General features: G+C 38.5%; 1 pseudogene; it reads right to left on the bottom strand.

Annotated features, from left to right (window-relative positions):
• Positions 1 to 521: 521 nt before the first annotated feature.
• The window catches only part of LOC127631679 (replication protein A 70 kDa DNA-binding subunit-like), a 55,098-nt pseudogene continuing 37,397 nt past the window's right edge, over positions 522 to 18,222 (bottom strand).

Genomic DNA, 18,222 nt, shown 5'->3' on the forward strand with positions numbered 1-18,222 from the left:
AGTGTCACCTTTACGCATGTCATCAAAGTACCATGAGAGCGATTCGAGAGCAGCCGGCTGGTGCAGCTCCTGCAGTTGCACTAGAGGAGCTGCACAAGCCCTGATGATAACACAGCTTCTTCACTATTGGCCAGACTCACATGACAACAGTTACACGTGTTCACGGGCTACGTTCGCAATTACATACTTTACAGACTACTCTTACTACTTCTGCTATATCAGTCTATGGCATAAATAAGTTAGTACTGTAGTAAATTAGTATGCCATTACTATGGTGTTTATTCTGACACGAACTCTCACAACTTTTCATAACCACACATCATGTTTATATCATGCTATATTATGTTTAATAATTAAAAACGTTCTAAATGATTACATATACTGACTCCTTAATTGGTATTAATATAATACAGGCTTTTATTGTACTTTCTTCTTGCACACCAAACAGGCACTGTATTAAGCAGTTCCATTATTTCAAACGAATAATGTTTGATTATTTTGTGTAAAATCCAAGCATCTGTCTATCTGAAACCCATTTCATCTCCAAACATCACATGATCTTCTGTAACTAATGTAGGTTCAGCAAACGACAGGAAGAGCAAAGTGTCCTGCTTGGCTACTCTCTTTTCAGCTCCTCCCCCGACTGCATATGGCATATCTGGCTGATTGGTAAATCAAGATGCAGTTCAAGTCGAGCACACCTAGTGATTGTAGCAGTTCATGTGATCAATACAGTTAATAACATTTACGTTGAGAATCTTAATCTTTATGCAGTAGTATACTGTAGCCTACAATAAGACCATAATAATTTAATGTATAAGAGTAGATCCATAAGAAGTAATTAATTGTATTATTTGGGAGTGATAATGGAAGCAATATTGGAAAAACTGGGTTATTAAACATAATAGCGGCTGACTGAATTGACAGACAAGTGCGTCTGTTTACCAATTGAGATCACCATTATTAGACCGCTCTTATGGTAAGTAAATCCTGTGAAAAAGACTTTCATGAGCAGATCCATAAGAATAAATTAATGTAATTCCTTGTAGTGAGAGCAGAAGGAATACACAAATCAGAGCTCTTTAACGTAATAGCGGCTGTGTAATTCGACAGCTGTAATGGTGAGCAAATTCCATAAAACAGCGTTAATGCATATGATTATGAGAATAAGAATGAGAATAAATTATTAAAGTTCCTTGGAGTGACAGTAGAACGAAGTGAGCAAAATGTGTTGCTTTGTAAATAGATTTAATTTAAAAATCCTCATAAACCTGACAGTTGTAAATTGTTCATGACATTTGCCGAAGTGGCTGATCACGTGACCTACCACTAGAGGGCTACCTACCAGAATGGACTGGCAGGTCTTGTGAGTTGTCACTGCTATCACCCCATCTGCCAGTGGTTGGTGGCAGGTCAGGTGATCCGCCAGTGGTGGCTTCTGCCAGCCAGTTAAAGATTGAACCCATTCTCAATATTCTTCTAAAAATTATAATTTGTGTTCTGCAGAGGAAAGAATGTCATACACATCTGGAATGGCATGAAGGTGAGTAAATGAGAGAAATTTCATTTTTGGGTGAACTATCCCTTTAATATGAAGCAGCAAGAGAAGAGGATAGAAGCTCTATCATGTCAGTCCAACTTTCTATATAGGCTAGAATTACTTCTCTCTAAATTTAGAGCTGAAGGATCCACAAGGCTCACTCCCTCACCTCTCACGGAGCACCAAGCTAATTTCTGTGATTATGAGTGACTGACAGGCATGAAAACCAGCGGGCCTTAGTATTCATAAACATATCCCCTCAACTAGCACTGCAGTTTACTGCATGACATGCAGAGAAAGTAAGTAATACCACCACTGCTAATGACAAATCGGGCTAGGAGGAAAACATGAAGAATGTGTCAAGGTGGGGTGAGGGAGAAAGAAAAACAGGATAAAAGGAAAACGGCTGTTTAACAAATGTATAACAAAGTATGTTTGATGTGTGCGAACAGTGTTACATTTTTTTGGCGTGTTTGCTATTTAGGGATTTTACCAGTAGAGGTTATTTTTAGACGGCTGCGGAGCGAAAAGAGCAGTTTTAAGTGAACTGGGGTTTTTTAGAGATGTGCTGTCACGGAATAGTAGATTTAGTATTCAGAAGGGTTTCAGAAAAGAACAACAGTCTCACTGATGTTCTCCTCAGAATGCCTAGAGAGCCACACTAGAACTGTGCGAGAAACTTCAAGAGATACACCATAACACCAACTTCAAACATAACTTCCGATTCACACAAAAAATACAGTTGAATAGCAGCCAAACTTGCACGCCAAAATAAATAACACCACTTTAGAAGAAGGCATGGATGAAATATTGCACTTTATAATACAACGATTTCAACAATCTAATAATACCTGTAATGTACTATGAACATTAATCCAGAATCTATGACATTTTTAAATGTAGGGTTCTAGTTGGCTGAATACTGGCTCAAGATAAAGTAATATACTTGTTCAATTAAAGTTAAGCTCAGTCAATAGCATTTGTTGCATAATGTTGATTATCACAAAATTATTTAGTCTTGTCCCTCCTTTTCTTAAAATTAGCAAAACTCAGGGTTACAGTGAGGCACTTACAATGGAAGTGAATGGGACAATTTTTAGAGGGTTTGAAGGCTGAAATGTGAAGCATATCATTTTATATATCACATTAATTCTTCTGGTACAGCTTGTGTATTATTTGAGCTGTAAATTTAAAAGCCATGTAAATGGCTTTATAATCAGGAATGTTCCATTTGTAAATGGTCCCTTTCTGGATTCCTAGAGTTAATCATGTGAAGTTTTACTGCCTTTACATGGTCTTGACAGGTGTTAAAAACTGGATAAAACTTTGCACAAGAGGTCAGTGAGCAATTTTAATTCTAGTCTCATGTTAAGTCTTGTGGCTATACTTTCAAAATATAACCCAGGGCAATGCATTTCCCACATAGACTTCTATAGTAAGTGCATTTATGTACACGGTACCATTTATTTTTGCTTGCTTTTTTTTTTTCCAAGTTTAATTTGTCAAATCATGTTGGTCATATCTTCCAAGAAACCTTATAAGTGGGCAAGCATAGGAAACCAGGCAGCCATTGTTATGCAAATCCACATCTGCTTTTACTCTGAGCACTGGACTGTGCTGAGAAGGCAAGAATTCATACTTAAGCCTGTAATGGCTTGATGACAATCCTGTTTCTTTTCTTCTGTATTCCATTTTTGTGGATTTCTACTACAAACAGCCCGTACAGATATTAATAAACAGAAGGATGTGAATGTAATGCAATAATAAGATGAACAGCAATTCAATAGCAAACAAATTAATGTGTAGTATTAAGTGAAAATGTCATGGCTATAAAAATAGACAGCATTCCATTTACTTCAACTGCAATGAGGGTAGATTTGGACTGTGTATTGAAACGTGCATAATATTCTTGGCACAACTTTATACATCTCCATTCATTGAAATATTACAACTGAAAAAAAACAAAAGAAAATAATAAAAAAACACTGAGGATAATAGGAAAATTCCCTGTGAGCTGCCAAGCCATCAACACCATATTGTTTCTACCGAACATAGTATGACTACAAAACAGCAACAGCGCAACATACTGTTGTTGATGAACCTTGCAACTGTTTTCACTACTATTTTAAAGCTCGTTGTAATTGCGAATAACCGTTTTGTGTTGCTACAAAGTTATTCGATTTGCGTGACTACACACTACAGTATTTGACTGACATTTAGTTGGTCTGGTCCAATCAATCCAAGTCAGATTTGGTCAACTTGATGAGTCATTTTTCAGAGTGCTGTGCTTAGCTGTTAGACAGCTTGCATCCAAAAAATGCTCTCCGATAAATAGTGCATTTAAAATCATCCCCTTTGAAACGCTGGTCTTTTAAACAGATGTCTTTTGCCACTGTTCTTTCAGTATTCTGCCTAGAGCTTTGTGTTTTTAAGACGACGTGTCAAGTTTAAAATTGTCAACTTTTAAAAATGTGTCTAGAAACCCTTGCATTCGGCTCCTTTCCGTTGTGCTCCATCCAGTTTTTTTTTCTCTCGAATGCAAGAACACATCGTTTTGCCCCCCCTAAGAAACATTTCTGATTGGGGAGGGTAAACCCAAACTCATTCCAATTATGCAGGGCTACCTTTAGACCAATTAGCTGACTAGTCGGTTTTGGAAATATATAGTCTACTTTAGAACTTTATTCTATTATATAGTACAGCAGTGATTTATTATAAAATATCAGTGATTCAATATCCAGAACACTGCAACTGGCTCCTAAGTCTTGAATATTTTGTCAGAATGTTTGTGTCTGGCAAAAGTCCAATCCGATTCCCTGATAAGATCCATATTTTCATAAATTTGAGTTAAAGGTGACCTTCAAGAGGGCTGACTTGGGCCTTTTATTCTGATTCCATTACCTGAACATGTAATTTAATGATCTACAGCAAGGTAGTGGCTGGGAATTCAGATACTGATACAGCATTTCAGATGAATACTAATTTCCCTGCAGAATAATAAATTGCATTACACAGAGACTAACTGCAGGACCACTATATGGCTAACCCGATTAAAGAAATAAGCTACCCAATTAAAGGCTATAAATTATATGTAGCTAATATGGAACCGAGTAAATGAAGTTAATTTGAATTTTGAGAAGTAACATGAATTTGAACTCTAATAATCAGGAGAAAAAGCAGTGGAAGAAAATAGCCTTCATGTTGTTGTTTTTTTTGCACTGGGTTTGTGAGCAGGTGTGTTTGCTGAAGTGAAACAGAGTAGGTGGCATTTTTGTCTTCAGGTACACAGAAACACACAAAACAAACATCCTCAATGTTCACGTGTCACTATGTTTCTCACGGCTGTGTTTAGTACGTAGTGTGTTGAAGGAACAAGTTGTAGAGCAATTTGTATCACACGGACTACGATGGACATAACACTAGAGATGGTGTCAATTTCCATAATTCTCAAAACACATACTAATGTACATGCATTGTTCAGCTTTCAAACTGATTTTTGTTCAAACAATTAATCAATTATTTTTTTGTGAAGCAACAAAAGAGTACTTATTTTCATTAGAAGGTGCACTCTAATGTTTTCCTCATAAAAAAAATATGAATAGCACTTTTGGAAAAACATGATTAAAATAATTTACACTCACATAATATGAAGATTCCAGTCATATAATTTGGCCTAAAAAAAAACTGGTTTATTGTACAGGGAGATGAGCTTCACTGATGGGGGTTGATATCACATGACCAACAGAATACTAATTATTTTATCCTGACAATCCCCGTGTTTTCTGAAATCATAGAAGCATCACAGCATAATTTAATCATGGCTGCAGTGAATTGCGGCACTGGCATCTGTAACTGACAACTACTGATTTTGCGTAATGATGCACCCACACTACAAGGTGTCAGCATGTCCAGGATAAATGCAATGTCGTCCAGAGGAGCTTAATTAATGAGTGCAGCTTTAAATAGTGTGATCATTTTAGGCTATACTTACATTGTAGGTCTCCAACTTCACTCTGTTCCGCAAGAGAAATGTATTGAAGTTTGCATGCCGGAAAACTTCGTCAAATGCAGCCTCATTCTGTAAAAGCAAGACAAGACAGTGAAGACAGAATTATTCGATGGTAACAAACAATGTCATGTAAACGCAAAATAGATTGGTCTCTTAATAGAGCATTCAAAGAGGACTGAATCAATCATTCAGAAAAAGACCTTCAGTTTGAAAGGCCATTTCATGAACATATGCCACAAAAAGGACTCCAATTCATACACAACGTGCTGCTTCTCCGTCCTTGTAATACCACAGTCATTCTTTAAGGGCACACTTTTTAATGTCACATAGAAAGAAAGCCTAGAAAAAAATAATGAGATTGAGCAGCAGAAATGGAAGGAGAATCTTACAGAGTCCTTGAGTTGGCCGAGGTACGATGCATTTTGGCCCAGGATGATCTCTGTGCTGTCTTGAAAGCAAGTCATCCATTTGTTGTCTCCGAAATCGGCGACATTGGCCTGGCAGGGAATGAAAGTACCATTAGCAAAACACTTCATTCACACTTCATGTCTGATGATTCATTACAAGACACGCCCAATAAATAAATGCTATGTTGCCAGATTTGGCAGTGAGGATGGGAAAAGTGAGCTAGGCCAGGCACACAGGTATGTTTGGAGCCACACTGGTTCCAAACATACGCTTATGCTCCAGTGTTACAGAGGACGGTGATGTGTTGATGGCAGACGGGACGAGAAACAAGAGAGAAATCTGCTTATTTTAACAGGATGATTAGAAATCTGAAATGATTAGGAAATCTGCTGACACAGGATGATTAGTCAACCATCCTGACCCATCCCCCATTTCCAATTAAAAGAGGTAGGTGAGCAGTAGGTGTGAATGACACAAATACAAAGCGCAGGACACACAGAAAATGACACAGGAGAGATTACTTAAGATTTGAAGAGGAGAATGGGTATCCATATGGAAGAGGAAAGCCAGAGAAAATGTATAGACCTTGACAATATTTCAGAAGTGGCAGCACAGCCAAGATGGGTAGACTTACAGAAAGCATGAGGCGATATTTGAAGTCAGAGAACTCTGTCGCATTTCTCACAGCGGTACATGCCATTATGCTGGTTCACCACCTTCTTGTTGCAGTCTTTACTGATTTACAAGGCTGATACAAGCAATTCTCTTTACGAATGTACAATATTGTGATGATGCAAGATAAATAATCAGCCAAGGAAGAGAAGACAAGTGTTCACAATGATGAGACTCCAGGGGGGGAAATATTCTGTAGATTAAGATTAAATGGAGATATTAGTGCCATATCTTAAACAAAGCTAATTCTATTAAATAGAATACCAGTCAAATGTTTGAAAAAAACTTTTTATCTTAAGGATTATGCTTAAAATATCGATATTTTAGATATCAATAAAAGAATTGATCTTAAGACTCAAATTCTAATTTCATTATTTTTAATTGAAGTGTGCAACATATATGGGAACTCCTTTAAAACATCTTCAAGATATACACTCACCTAAAGGATTGTTAGGAACACCATACTAATACTGTGTTTGACCCCCTTTCACCTTCAGAACTGCCTTAATTCTACGTGGCATTGATTCAACAAGGTGCTAAAAGCATTCTTTAGAAATGCTGGCCCATATTGATAGGATAGCATCTTGCAGTTGATGGAGATTTGTGGGATGCACATCCAGGGCACGAAGCTCCCGTTCCACCACATCCCAAAGATGCTCTATTGGGTTGAGATCTGGTGACTGTGGGGGCCATTTTAGTACAGTGAACTCATTGTCATGTTCAAGAAACCAATTTGAAATGATTCAAGCTTTGTGACATGGTGCATTATCCTGTTGGAAGTAGCCATCAGAGGATGGGTACATGGTGGCCATAAAGGGATGGACATGGTCAGAAACAATGCTCAGGTAGGAGTGGCATTTAAACGATGCCCAATTGGCACTAAGGTGCCTAAAGTGTGCCAAGAAAACATCCGCCACACCATTACACCACCACTACCACCACCAGCCTGCACAGTGGTAACAAGGCATGATGGATCCATGTTCTCATTCTGTTTACGCCAAATTCTGACTCTACCATCTGAATGTCTCAACAGAAATCGAGACTCATCAGACCAGACAACATTTTTCCAGTCTTCAACTGTCCAATTTTGGTGAGCTCTTGCAAATTGTAGCCTCTTTTTCCTATTTGTAGTGGAGATGAGTGGTACCCGGTGGGGTCTTCTGCTGTTGTAGCCCATCCGCCTCAAGGTTGTGCGTGTTGTGGCTTCACAAATGCTTTGCTGCATACCTCGGTTGTAACGAGTGGTTATTTCAGGCAAAGTTGCTCTTCTATCAGCTTGAATCAGTCGGCCCATTCTCCTCTGACCTCTAGCATCAACAAGGCATTTTCAGCCCACAGGACTGCCGCATACTGGATGTTTTTCCCTTTTCACACCATTCTTTGTAAACCCTAGAAATGGTTGTGCGTGAAAATCCCAGTAACTGAGCAGATTGTGAAATACTCAGACCGGCCCGTCTGGCACCAACAACCATGCCACGCTCAAAATTGCTTAAATCACCTTTCTTTCCCATTCTGACATTCAGTTTGGAGTTCAGGAGATTGTCTTGACCAGGACCATACCCCTAAATGCATTGAAGCAACTGCCATGTGATTGGTTGATTAGATAATTGCATTAATGAGAAATTGAACAGGTGTTCCTAATAATCCTTTAGGTGAGTGTATAGTTCCTATATATGCTGGACAAAAGGTGGCTACTTTGAAGAACCTACAATACAAGACAGTTTTGATTTAGCAATTTTTTGGTCACTGCAAAATTCCCATATTTCTATTTGTGGTATTTCTTAGTTTAGAATAATGACTTGATGAACAGGTGTGTTCCAACTTCTGACTGGTACTGTTCATCTGACCACCAGTTCCATGGTATAAATCACCTTAAGTTCTTAGGATATAAATGTAGAGTTATATTTAGAGATGCACCAATTGCAATTTTCTTGGCCGATTTCGATTTCCGATTTTTTGCAACTGTGACCTGCCGATACCGATTTTTCTTCAATGCTAAATTTTATTTTCATAATAAAATAAATTATTAAACATTACAATTTCCCCCAAACTGCACTAAGTTACAGGATCTTCTCTCACTTAAACAACTCTCAAAATAAAGTGCTCTGTGACTAGAAAGAGGTAGAAATAACAATTAACTGCAAATGATTTTAGAAAAAAAGTTATATAAAAGTTGCTTTATATAACAGATGTAATTTTCCACTATTTTTATAAATGGACCTTTTTCTCTTTATTACTCGTCTAATAAAACAATTCCAAAGATCTGAAAAACTGAAGTGTCCAATATGCTCAACTTACGTTAGATGTACAAATATCAGTTGTAAAACTGAGCACTGCTTCGGGAACGGCTTGTATACCTGTCAACACTCCCGTTTTTCCCGGGAGTCTCCCGTTTTGTTATTTCTCCCAAAAAAACTCCCGTAATTTGTATGGCCCAAACCACGTTATATGAATAATCAAATCAATATATTATTCCAAGGTGGTCCAGTTGCCAGATCTTGAATGAAATGCATCCTACTCACACAATCGACACATCAAACACATTACAAATCATTTATGACCACAATCTGGCAAGCTACAACTGCTATCTGCGCAGGCAGTAGACACGGGCTGTTAAATCAAGCATCACTGGTAGATGGGAGGAGAAGTCTCAGCTGGTGCTCCGGTGAAAAAAACAAAATATACATGTACATTTAACAACAGCTGGATGGAAGAATTGAATTTCATATCCCGAAGCCATATCGACAATGCCCACGCCTTTTGCAATGTGTGTCGCACTGATTTTAATATCGGACACGGTGGGAAAAATTTGGTTAAATCACAACGGCACAATTTGTATGTATTTAGCCTGCCTCTGCCATCCAGCACCCCCCTTCCCCTCTCCCGGATTTGTGTACCCAAATGTTGACAGATAACAGGCTGCGTGTGTTACATGACACGAGATTAAACAACTCAGGCAACGCGACTTCGGAAAGTACCTCCTACTCTGTATCGAGGAAATGTATCAGATTTCTGAACCCTCTGTCCTCAACTATGGAGAACAGCTGATCATCCAGGGCCATGAATTCCATAATTTTCCTCGTAATAGCTTTGGTCTTTTCGCTGCTCATTCCAAGGAATGATAGGAGAGGCTGCTGACTTGTGTCTGGCTCTGAGCTCTGGCTAGCTTTAGCCGCTTTCACTTTTTAGCTTCTTTTTTAAAATGAGCATTTTCAGCTGGATGATGGTGTTTTAAATGTCTAATTAGTTTTGTTGATCCGAAAGTTATTGTGGTGGTTCCCCCACGGTTTATTTTGGCCTTTTAATTATTACACATTTCAAACTTTATGTTTTCTTCACTCACACAGTGAAGATCTTCCACGCCAATGACATGTTTACATGCGGCTGTGACCGGTCGATCGGTGCATATCTAGTTATATCATATGATATACAGAGCTTTAAAAAGAAAGAAAAAATGTGCAAACTCTTTGTAAATTTGGCCAAACAGAAATGCAAAATGAAAACTTGTGCATATTCATTTAAAAATTGGGATATGCAAAGCAGAGAATATGCATGAACATAAAGAGGGCTTCTGAACAGGGCTGGAACTGAAGGGAAAGCGGCATCCGTAAAACTCCTGAAGGTGAGGTCAAAGGCTCTGTTCTAAATGTAGGCAGAGACAATGGGGGACAGGAAAAACAGAGACACTGGAGCTATAGGTAAAGGAGAAAAAAAAGAAGAAAAAAGAGAGAGAATAACTGCGATACTCTGATTTATTCTGTGCAGTAACAGCCCCATCCAGCAAGTAAGAGAGGGATTAAGACTGAGAGAAAATTGTGTTTGGGAGGTTAGAAGAGTAAAAGGGAGAACAGCAAAGTTGAGGAGTAAGCTAAGGGCACCTTAATGTTTCTCACACACACACACACACACACACACACACGAGAGGAGGGGAGAGAAAAGTGAGAGAGATTGGAGACTGCAGATTACAGGTGAAAGAGTCACACTAGCTGGTATAAGCATGACTGTGCTCTGACTACTGCTCTTCACAAATGCTCTGGGAACGCGTAATAACCCAAACCTCTCCAAAGCACTAGCGTTGGGAATCTTTATGGAACCGTCATGATCATATTCTATGATAGGGGTGCAAATCTTTGGCATGTTTAAGTGGCTTGAGGAAGAATGGGCAAAAACTTTGCATAAAAGACAAAATATGTCTACACTGACCTGCTAATAGAAATAGAATAAAACTTAAATGCAAGCAGCGCTGCGGCTTTCATTTTGTCTAAATTAAATGCTGGATAAAAGCAATCAAGCTAGTTCCCTGTGGATGTAAACAATAATAGTTAAATTTAGAGTTAATTTATAGAAATCCAATTGTTCATTATCAGTTCGTATACATTAATGCAGGACTCTCTGGAATACTCTAACCATCCAGCAGTCAATTATTGCTCTGTAACTAACTACCACATGTATCACAGATTTAGACGTATCAGACCGCTCAACCGTGTTCTGTGAGCAGTCTCTTCATCTTCTCTGCTCACTATGCATTCTCTACAAGTAAGCTAATAAAATAATTGAAACTTAAATCAGTGTTTCATGTTCATTTGTTTATTTGGCAAGTAGTCTTGTAATAGGCCAAATAATGAGTCAGATGGTCATTTTAAAAAGTAAACACAAACAGAACTTCGACGCCAACAGGAGGTGGATATAAACTGTTCAGTCATTTATTTCTTCTCACATAATTACATAATTTCAGTACAAAGCAATGTTTTATGTCCATTTATTTATTTATTTATCTAGCAAGCAGTCTAGCTGATTATTGTGTATATTACAAATTAAATACCAACAGAACTCATCGCAAACCGGAGGGTTATTCCAGCTGTTCATCGATTTCTTTCTTCTCAAATTACATCGTTTCAATGCAAATCAATATTTTATGTCCATGTATTTATTTAGTTGGTTCGTAGCCATGTAATAAGCAGGATAACATTGTTGTTCACTCCACACAAATCTTATGAATTAGGCTGCTGAAACCCTTTTAATATGAAACTAATTTAAAACCATATTTAAGACCTCACAGTTATAAACAACATTTACCAGAAAAACAAGAAAAAACATTGCACCAAGCACAGAAGGTTGTATATAATCCACACCAGCTTGAGGCTGTATACACTGGACACGTCAACATGAATGTTCTAAACCGTTTATTTGTGTAGTAATGCCAGCGCGTGCAGCACAAAATGGCCCGGGACACCTGTTTATTTTCGGCGCGACGGACGCACCGCAACGGACCCTTCCAGTATACAGCCGTGGCCAAAATAATTGGCAGTGACATAAATTTGTGTTTCGCAAATTTTTCTGCTTCAGTTGTTGTGGTGTTGATTCACATTGTTTCTAGATTGTTGTGCAGAGTGATCAGATGCATTTTAAATAATTGCAAAAAGCTTCATTGGCCAAAAAATGAACTTTATCACAAAAACCCAATTTTCACTGTTTTTTGGCCCTGGCACAAAATGACCAGCCAACATAATTTCACAAATCATATCAGTAGCACCTGGGAAAGTGTGAATGAGTACTAGTCAGGTGAAATCACTATCATTCTGATTGGATAATAAAGAGCAGACTGTTTGCTATAAAAGCAGGGAAGAAGTGCTTCCAATCATTGTGTTCTTGTTAGCAATGGTTGCCTCTGAAGAAAGATGTGCAGCCATCATCCCTTTGCATCAAAATGGCCTCGCATTCAAGGAAATTGCTGCAAAGAATATTGCACCTGAAAGAACCATTTACCGGATCATCAAAAACTTCATGGAGAGAAGTTCAACTGCAGTGAAGGCGGCTTCAGGACATCCCAGAGTGTCCAGCAAGCGCCAGGACCATCTCCTACTGAGTCGGCGGCTACGGAATCATGTCACCACCAGTGCAGAGCTTGCTCAATATTGACAGCAGGTTGGTGTGAGTGCATCTGCATGCACAGTGAGGCGAAAACTTTTGGACAATGGCCTGGTGTCAAGAAGGGCAGCAAAGAAGCCACTTCTCTCCAAGAAAAACATCAAGGACAGACTGAAATTCTGCAGGAAGTACAAGGATTGGATAGCAGAAGACTGGTGCAAAGTTATTTTCTCTGATGAAGCCCCTTTCCGACTGTTTGGGACATCTGGAAAATCGATAGTCCGGAGATTAAAAGGTGAACGCTACCATGAGTCCAGTGTCGTGTCAACAGTTAAGCATCCTGAGGCCATCCATGTGTGTGGATTGTTTTTCATCCAAGGGAGTGTGACCTCTCACAATTCTGCCCAAAAACACTGACATGAATAAAGAATATCAAAACGTCCTGCAAAAGCAACTTCTCCCAACTATCCAGGAGCAATTTGGTGATGATCCGTGCATTTTCCAGCATGATGGAGCACCCTGTCACAAGGCAAGAGTGATAATGAAGTGGCTTGGAGATCATTACATTGAAATTTTAGATCTGTGGCCAGTCAACTCCCCGGATCTTAATCCCATAGAGAACCTGTGATCAATCCTCAAAAGGCGAGTGGACAAGCAGAAGCCCCAAATTGTGATTAACTCTGAGCAAAAGACATGAATGGATCACCATCAGTCAGGATTTGGCCCAGAAGCTGATGTCCAGCATACCAGAGCGAATTGCAGAGGTTATGAAGAACAAGGATCAACACTGTAAATACTGACTCTTTGCATATATTGAATGTTTTTGCCAATAAACGCCTTTAAAAGTTGTGAAATGCTTGTCATTTTTTCCCAGTATACAATAGAAACATGTGAAAAAATAATCTAAAAATACTGAAGCAGCAAACTTTGGAAAACACTAAATGTATGTTACTGCCAATACTTCTGGCCACGGCTGTAGACAGGATCATTGATTATAATGGGGTTTTAATACTTTTGATGCAATGCGCTGCTTGCGTCCAGTGTAGGCAATGTGCCACAACAATTGATCTTGGATTTAATATAACACTTACTGTGTTAATGCAGAAATGTGTTACACTGATACCAAATATTAGTATATTATTTATATAGCCTTATTAAATAATTTCTTTTTCAATTATGTCAGTTTCAAAAAAAAATAATTATTTTCTAAATCTGTCTTTTCATAATAAAAGTGTGATTGTTTGTTTTGTTGAAGTTACTATCATAGTGAGGAGCATGCATTTACCAGTGACCTGTGGTCAGCTAACAAAACTCACTTTAAAAACTGTGGAAACTTTGAAAGAACTATGGCAATTTTCATAACTATTATGGACCAAGCAATCAGATTTCATAGTTGTAAAATCTGTTCTAGAATCTTCTCTTTGATTGTAGGGAAAGATAACAGGCTTTTGAAGAGATTATACTTAATCAGGAGTCCCAAGTCGCAGTCAGAATATTTCAATTTAGCCCTATACAAAGTATGTAAAAAATGTATTAAAACTTATTTTTCTAGATGTTACTGTTGCATCCACAAGTCAAAATTAATGCTGTGTCAAATGTCCATTTAGTGACAAAATATGTGCAATATATAATAATGTCACTATTATTAGTTTCGATCATAATTTTTTTTATTAATATATTTTTTTAAATTAAGGACAAAAAAATAATCTTTTTTTACTGGCGCAACCAAATAAGGTGCTGGTGCCATCATCTGTGCCACCAGTCTCATATGTTAGTCTGGAGCCCTGTTTACCCAGGTGACAGTGTGCTGATGAGTGCCGTAAAATTAGATTTTTCATTGCAATGACCTACAGAGGGCTTAAGAAAGTCTTCCTTAAGAAAATAGGTCTTAATCAATATTTATGCTGTAAAATTTACTCTTTAATAACTTGCAAAATAAGAGCACTGTGCCTTTCTGTAGATTGAGAATCAGCTCACAGTGGATTTTCATCTCTCTTTAGACCATAATCTACACAGAGCCTCTGGCAAAGTCTTAACCCCACATTGTCTAAGGAAATGAGCTACGAAAACAAAAACAAATGGCAAAACGTGTTGCTGCTGAAATTGATTTCTCCTATCACAGGTTCACTGCTGACCACTCAGTTGTTTCGCTTCAAGAATTTGACCCCAATTAACTTCTAGAAGGGGTGGAATTCATATTCCGTGTCACATCATATAAAAATAAAAGAAGCCTCCAGGGAAATGTGAACGATAATGGCAGAAAGAGCAGAGAAAAAAGGCTTGCCTTTCAATAAGTGAAATATCCCTGTAAATGACTGTCATTTCACTTAGCGACACAAAAATCTCTCTGAATATTTTCGCTACTCAATACTGGATGCAATTATTAATCCAGTAAATACCAATGTAATTGTCACATTCACTTCCAAGATGAATGGGTCCTGACAGAGGGTGAAGAGCAGAATATATTTTTTCTTGTTGCCTGTCACTGTAGTTGACAATTTTACTTATTCTTTTACATGAGTTAGGATTGTGTCTGGCTTAGGGTGCACGGTATACCAGTGCTATGGTGGCATCTTGATACTAAAGCTTCATAATACTGGTGGTACCACAGTATTTGTTTAAACTGTAGAACCATCAATAGGGTAGTACTGTAAGTTATGTTGTATCTGCAGTAGTACATTTAATTTTCACTCAAACTTTCATTTGAATCAAACCTATGTCTGCAATAAAATAAAAAATGTAGCCTTTGAGTGGGGTCCGATTCAAGCAGTGCCCTTTAAGAGCGCAAAATACAGTTTAGAATTTGCCCCTTATATGGTATTGTTTATTTTTTAATGTTTGGTTTCCCATGCTTCAAAACACACTCGTCTGAATCCCAGCATGTTAATTTGGCGGTCATTTCTCCTAATGTATATGGATTTAAATAAAACTTATTTAGAGTGAGAAGCTTTTTAAACACGAGATGTGGAATTATTTTGGGTTGTTGCTGATGATCCAGGAAAACCAATCTGCCGAGAATGTCTACAGACATTTCAAGACTAAGGGGGAAAACACCAACAACCTTAAACCATTTGGGACACATCCCCACTGCTTTTGTAAAATACACACGGGTTAGTGCCACTTCATTTGACCTAAATGCTTTATCTTAACCTTGACAGATTTAGCGTTTCTCTGAAACATTTTGCAGTTTACATTTTTCTAATTAAAAATGCATGATGGTGGTAACTTCACACATAATCAGATCAATTTGATCACGTCCCTGAGCCATGTGATCAAACCAGTGTGTAATCTACATCCACGTTGCTGTTTTCCAGGAGGGAGGGGCTGAAGCAGTTGTAATAATGAATGTTCAACATCACAATATCGAATCCTGTGGAGTGCTCCTTTACCTCAAAAGCATGAATTCTAACAGTCACTCCTCAACAGTTCCCAATCAACTTTAACCTTATTTCTAATGATAAAAGGCAAATATCAATAAAACTTGTTTTATATACCATTTGCAAATATCTAATTTAAACAGATGTAATCCATGAATCTCACGAAAATCAAGCGTTTTCTTCCCATTGAGTGCTCATCTAATATATCTTCCTCTGAAGCGCATATTCCATCAGCCAGAATCAAAAACTTCATGATTAGGATCAAAAGTATCTTTGATTCACAAATCATGATGGTCACTCCATGTCAATCCAAGCAGGTGATCCAGGTCATTTAAAATGTCAGGAGATTGCTGCTGCTTGTGTTGGATGAGCGCATGAGTGCAACTTCAAGGCTGTGTCCAAAATCAGGAAAATGCTGCCTCCGGAGGCTGTATACAGAGGTAGAATTAAAATAAGGTGCTTCTCAAACTGTTTGGAGACCAGTTTCCTTAAGAGTTCCATTCATTCAAAACAACCATTAACTGATTAGGCAGCAAGTTAGCAAGCCACCTGCCTACATTTTTCAGGGTAAAAGCACTTCAAGTGTTCTATACACAGATCAGCCACAACAATAAAACCACCTGCCTAATATTGTGTAGGTCCCCCTCGTGCCAACAAAACAGTGCCAACACACATCTCAGAAAAGCATTCGGAGAAGCCAAGGCTCGACAATAAGGACTGCTCGATGGCCCGGGACCAGTGTGAGAAAGATTCGAGCTAGTTGCTAGAATTGTCACCTGCCCGATCGGGCCAGTGCTGCATTTATAACATTAGTTATCAAACGAGAGAGCACAAATCAAACGAGAGAGCACAAATTACATGGAGTGAACGCAAGAATATGTATCTTGCAAAGATGCGCAAATGCATAATATACTGGATGTGCCAAGGCAGTCGCGTGCATGCACAAGATCGTGCAGACACAAGTGCACTCTCCTAGAACTGTCCTCGCTCTTTTCCAAGTGTCTTAGCAGCAGCTATTACCAATGTGTAGAAATTATCAGGGAAAAAAACCTACTTAATGAATTTTGTTGCAGGATTTTACGTGTTTTGCAACATTTGAAGTATCCCCGCACATTCCCTGTTCACAGTGCGCGAAATCCCCAAATATTTAGTTTTACATGTTGGTGAAAATTAGTAATCCACACATTGGAACATAAGAAATCAGTTTCTTAAGAGTTTCTTCTATAGGACTGAAAATCTGTCTCTCCGTGCATTTCATCATCATCTCTCTCCATGCAGCGTCATCAGTTTAACACGCATGTGCTGGGAGAGCATTAGTGGGAGAGCATTAGTGTTTCAAAACGTAAACATTAATTCAACATGATAATGACGTTTGATATGAAAAGCAGCAAGATGACGATGGCTATTAGGCTATTATTATCAGAGCTGTTCAGCTGCAGGTTGAAGATGAATATTTAAAATGTTCTACTTCATATCATCCTCATAAAACACCTGTTACATGTCTAATTTCTGGACCATACAGGAATTTTTGTTTTTGTGCTTTGTATATCAGTCAGTGTTGGTCTTGTTTGGGATGTCTGATTTCATGTTATATACACATTATTCATTCACAGATTAGACCTAATCTACCTACTGTATATTACACATCACAGCCGATTTAGTAGCAAGTCAATAATCCAATAATCAAATAACTCAGTGACTAAATCGGTGTTCCTTCTTGTGAAAACACTACACGTGGGCAAAAGTTGCATGGCAGCATGACTAAACGGGTGACCAAAAACCCATCATCTCCTCCACAGAACTCTTGGCTTAAAAGCATGTGTAAATGGCAGGACGGCCAGGAGGTTAATATGATGTATTTATGAATTTATATCTGTAAACCGCATATGTGGGATCACATAAGGCATAAGTCATATCTTGCAAATTATAAATGTGATTAAATTATTGGGGACATTGTATTTAAAAAAACATTCACCACTTTTTCTCCCCAAATTGGAATGCCCAATTTCCCAATGTGCTCCAAGTCCTTGTGGTGGAGCAGTGACTCACCTCAATCTGTGCGGCGGAGGACGAACCTCAGTTGCCTCCGTGTCTGAGACCATCAATCTGCGCATCTTATCATGTGGCTTGTTGAGCGCGTTATCGCAGAGACATAGCGCGTGTGGAGGCTTCACGCTATTCTCCGCGGCATCCACGCACAACTCGCCACACACCCCACTGAGAGTAAACCACATTATAGTGACCACTAGGATGTTACCTCATGTGACTCTCCCCTCCCTAGCAACTGGGCCAACTTGGTTGCTTAGGAGACCTGGCTTGTGTCACTCAGCACATCCTGGATTTGAGCA

Source organism: Xyrauchen texanus, chromosome 38 (assembly GCF_025860055.1).
Source record: "Xyrauchen texanus isolate HMW12.3.18 chromosome 38, RBS_HiC_50CHRs, whole genome shotgun sequence".
NCBI classification, from domain to species: Eukaryota; Metazoa; Chordata; class Actinopteri; order Cypriniformes; family Catostomidae; genus Xyrauchen; species Xyrauchen texanus.